Below are 5,044 nucleotides of genomic sequence, written 5' to 3' on the forward strand. Positions count from 1 at the left end.
TGATGTAGTATGCAGTATTACAGTAAAAGTACTGCAGTATTATGAGTGATGTAGTATGCAGTATTACAGTAAAAGTACTGCAGTATTATGAGTGATGTAGTATGCAGTATTACAGTAAAAGTACTGCAGTATTATGAGTGATGTAGTATGCAGTATTACAGTAAAAGTACTGCAGTATTACAGTAAAAGTACTGCAGTATTATGAGTGATGTAGTATGCAGTATTACAGTAAAAGTACTGCAGTATTATGAGTGATGTAGTATGCAGTATTACAGTAAAGTAGTGGTTTGGTCCTCTGACTGATATATTATTATAAATGACATCATTAGATTATTAATAGTGAAGCATCAGTGTTAGAGCAGCATGTTACTGTTGTAGCTGCTGGAGGTGGAGCTAGTTTACACTACTTTATATACAGTTAGCTAGTTTAGTCCAGTGGTTCCCAACCTAGGGGTGGGGCCCCTCCAAAGGGTCAGCAGATAAATGTGAGGGGTGGTGAGATGATTAATGGGAGAGGAAAGAAGAAAAAACTAAGTTCTGATACACAAATGTGTTTTCACTTTTTTGACTTTTTTTTCTAATATTTGTTTTTTGCTGAAATATTGGATCATTTGAACATTTATTGAAATGAAACCATGTGAGAAGTTTAGAGGGAACAATCACTATTTGGTGGAGCTGTTAACAACTCATAAACATCTGAAATGTGAGCCGACTACACACTGCTTTTTGGAAGACGTTAAAAGACAAAAAGGTTGGAAACCACTGGATTCATTTTGAACAATGTGTTATAAAGAAAGCTTTTATTGGACAACTTGTGCAATACTGCTTTCAAGCTGCTTTCAAAGGTTTCTAATATATTGATTTGTGATATTGATACTGCATCTTGTATCTATAACTCTGCACATTCCCACATGCATACTTCTGTGTATGTGTAGTGAAGTGACTTTAAACCAATAAAAAACCCAATTAAAGTGAGTTATAAGGTTTATAAGCTGAGGTGACAGCTGCATATCCTCATATCATCACTTTTCACTCAGCCGTGTGACAAACTTTGTTCTCCACGGTGTCTCTGCAATAAAAAAATGCATCCTCACAGCCAGACGTGTTTGTGGAGCGTTTAGGAAATGCGTTACGGGAACGGACAAACTCCCTCCACTCCCTCTGAGGCGCCTCTGAAGTCAGTCCAAGAGGATCTCATGTGATGCTTTCAGACCACTTGATGACCCGGAGGCAGCGCTTGATCCCGGCCCTCCAAACACCTAGAGCGAGCAGCAGCCTGCCACATGTCCAGACCTATCCATGAGGGATAGAGCATGAGACAGAGAGAGACAGAGAGAGATAGAGACAGAGAGAGAGAGAGAGAGAGAGAGAGAGAGAGAGAGAGAGAGAGAGACAGACAGAGAGAGAGAAAGAGAGAGAGAGACAGAGAGAGAGAGATCAGAGTGAAACACAAAGCAGAGGCACCTCCATACTTTGCATGTCAAGTGTTGTTAGCATCCCATTAGCATGTCAGCGTGTTGAGGCCTTTCAGTGAAAAGCCTCCTGAGTGCTCTCAGCATCCATTTGCAGCCGCTGCAGTGAGAGACCTTGTTAAAGCGGTGACATTTGTATGAATCCTGCATGTTTTTTGGTTTTTTTAAAATGTATTTATTATTTTGGTAGGGGGGGGGCCAGTTGTGGAGCAGCTGTTACCCCGGGGGTCACAGACTCCACGGAGGGTCACAGGCAGCACAGCTAAACCCTGCACTTCTCACTGGCAACAAACACCCACACAGACTCCCAGAGTACAGAGCATCTTTCCGCTCTGCTCAAAAACCACCCACATCTCTCCCTGTCTTTGTCTTTTTTTTTTTTTTTTTAATCCTCTCTTGCTCTGTCTCCATCACGCTCTCATCCCTCTGTCCTCATTAGCCTCACTGCTGCTTATGGAAATGGCTGCTGCTCGGATGTCAGAGGCTAAAAAATGGATTTAACATAGGTGGCACTTCTGCACTGTTGTGAACACTTTGGTATCTGGTGCAGCACTTGTGACTTTGCTGTAATGTTAGAGAGAAAGTGTGTGTGTGTGTGTGTGTGTGTGTGTGTGTGTGTGTGTGTGTGTGTGTGTGTGTGTGTGTGTGTGTGTGTGTGGATATGTACGTGCAAATTCGCATGCTTTGCTCTGCACTGCCATCATGTGGTCAGTGGGAGTACTGCAGCCGCACAACTAGGAGTTGAGGTGATAATCTGCAACATTTATATGAGAATACAAAAGTTAGTTTTAACAAGCATTTTCAATTAGCTGTGTTAAGTTATTTTACTTTTATTTTTTAGTTTAATAACAGTAATAATAATTAAAAAAAAAAGAAAACCATCTTTCTAGTCTTGTACCTCGTCTCTTTTTGAGTCACCGTCCTCCAACACTTCATTGTCTCGCCTCACTTGTAAATCGCTTTGGATTATTTGCCAAATGTCAAAAATGTTTATATAAATATCTGAACATCCCACACAGAGAAGGTCTGAAAAGAAACCCCACAAGGAGCGAATTAGGTGATGTGGTCCACACTGCAAATGACTGATTTCATGCTACACAACGATGAATGCATTTCACCAAAGACATCAATGAATTGGAAACCCACACAACAACAAAACTACAAAATGCTGAAAGATATTCATGCTAAGAGATGATTCAAGCTAAAATTATATGAATAATATATTTTATGAAGGAGGAAACTGTCTTTAGGTGGTCACAAATACATGCATTTGGTACAAAATCATTGCATATAGAAGAACAAGTAACGCTTTTAAGAATAGTAGTGAAAACCGGACGCTATGAAGTACTAAATATAATAAAAAATTACATTAATAAAGAAGGTAATAAAAAAGGTTTGTAGGAAACTGATGAAATGGATGATATATGTGGTGTAAGGACACCGCTCACATATATGATGTACCTGTCCAAACTTGTAGGAGTATTGGGGGGATGGAAGGAAGTTCCTTAAAAGGAAAAGGACCCAATTTGATATTCAAAATTAAAAGACCCAAAGCTATTTATCTCAAGCATTTCCTTTGGAAATCAAATGGTAAAAAAGAAAACATGTTTATTAAAGACTTCACTTTTAATAGCTAAAAATAAATCTCATGTTTGAAGCCACAACCTCCCCAAACATGAAACCATGACTAGTAAAGATTAATTAAGTGTTTACAATTGAAATCAGGGATGTTATGAATGGATATTAGAAATGAGAGAGCTAGAGAATACAGAACATTTGCTTTGTCTCTTGTTTATTATCTTCTTGTTTTGTTTTTTATAACCATTATTATATTTTATACTGTTTAGTTACAACAACAGAACATATATAAAGCTTGGCGTCTGGACTCTGACCTCATTACTCCCCACAGATATGTTTACATGACATATAGGAGAGTGATGATTGAATGTCTTCCCCTCTCTATTAGCCGGAGTCTACAGGTGGATGCAGGACGGTAACGGCATTGACAAAGCAGAGAGAGAGAGAGATGGGAATGTTGCAGCTTAACCTTTGTGTCGTCCTCCCGGGTCAAATTGATCCCGTCTGTTTTGACTGTTCCTTATTTCCTCCCTTCCTTCCTTCCGTCCGTTCGTCTGTCCTTCCTCCCTCCCTCCTTCTCTCTTTCTTTCCTTCCTTTTTATTTCCTCCCTTCCTTCTTTCCTTCCTCCATCCCCCTTTCTTTCTTCCTTCTGTCCTTCCTCCCTTCCTTCTTTCCTCTGTCCTTCTTTCCTTCCTTCCTCTTTTCCTTTCTCCCTCCTTCCTTCTTTCCTCCCTCCCTCCTACTTTCCTTTCCTCCCTCCCTCCTTCCTTCCTTCTTTCCTCCCTCCTTTCCTTCTTCCTTCCCTTCCTTGCTTCCTCCCTCCTTTCCTTCCTTCTTCCTCCCTCCCTTCCTCCCTCCTTTCCTTCTGTCTACCTCCCTCCCTTCCACCCTTCCTTCCTCCCTCCCTTCCTTTCTTGTACCTTCCTTCTTCCTCCCTTCCTTCCTTCACTCGAGGACAACAGGAGGGTTAAATTGACCACCAAGTTGGTGGTATGTGTTTGGTAGACGATAAGTAGAGTGAAGCATGTCACGTGTGTATAAAGCAGTAATTGAGGCTAGTTAACAGCCTGAAATAGCTCACAGGTGTCACTTCATTTGTTTATATCTTTATTTGATATGATTTCTCTAATATACGACATATAAGAGAGTGTTGAGATGCTTGTGCACTAAATTAAAACTAAACTGTAATGTTTAAATGGTATGGCATAAATAAAAAAAGTAAAAAAAATGAGGTGAAAAAGCATATATGATAATAAATAAATGTCCACCACAGTGTCAAAAGGGTCATTTGTTCACTAAAATATAATTTAGGCACAAATAAAAACACACAGATAAAGAAATAATAACCAAAAAGAGCATCACCAAAGAAGGAGGCCAACAGGAAATACTAAAAACAGTAAAGTTGTAGCTGGCAGGCAGATTTTACGCTTCAGTTTGCAGCAGCTGGAGCTTTAATTTATCTTTGGATGTAAATTCAGCTCTGAGGACTGAGAGGCTTGTTGTGTTTGCCATCTTGTTATGTCACAACAGGGATTGCAATAATTACCAAATTGGATTTTAGGTCTTAAAATACAGGAAGAAGAAGGGGAGGAGAAAACAAACAGGGAGATTTTGTGTAACCAGGATTGTGCTTCAGCTGCTCAATGCTGGATTTTGTACGTCATATATCTATTTAGTTTCTTGTTGATGTCCACTTTTTTATGACTGATCCCCTCTGTTGTGATTCTCAGAAGGTTCCTCGTGGACGACGGCAGCTTTAAGGAGCCACAGTTCAACATGCTGAGACGAGATATTATCAGAGGATTAGAGTCCTGGAATAGTTTCCCACTGAGAATCCAAACAGCGAGCAACCTCGTGACCTGAGAGATGAGCTAATAAAAGACGTTAGGCTCTAGTTTTTGGTGTCTGTGAAAAATCTGCTTTATTGAAAACAAGGAATTATTCTCAGAGCATCAGAATGAATCATGCAGAACAGATTTTTGGTTGCTTTTTT

This window comes from Scomber scombrus, chromosome 18 (assembly GCF_963691925.1).
Source record: "Scomber scombrus chromosome 18, fScoSco1.1, whole genome shotgun sequence".
NCBI classification, from domain to species: domain Eukaryota; kingdom Metazoa; phylum Chordata; class Actinopteri; order Scombriformes; family Scombridae; genus Scomber; species Scomber scombrus.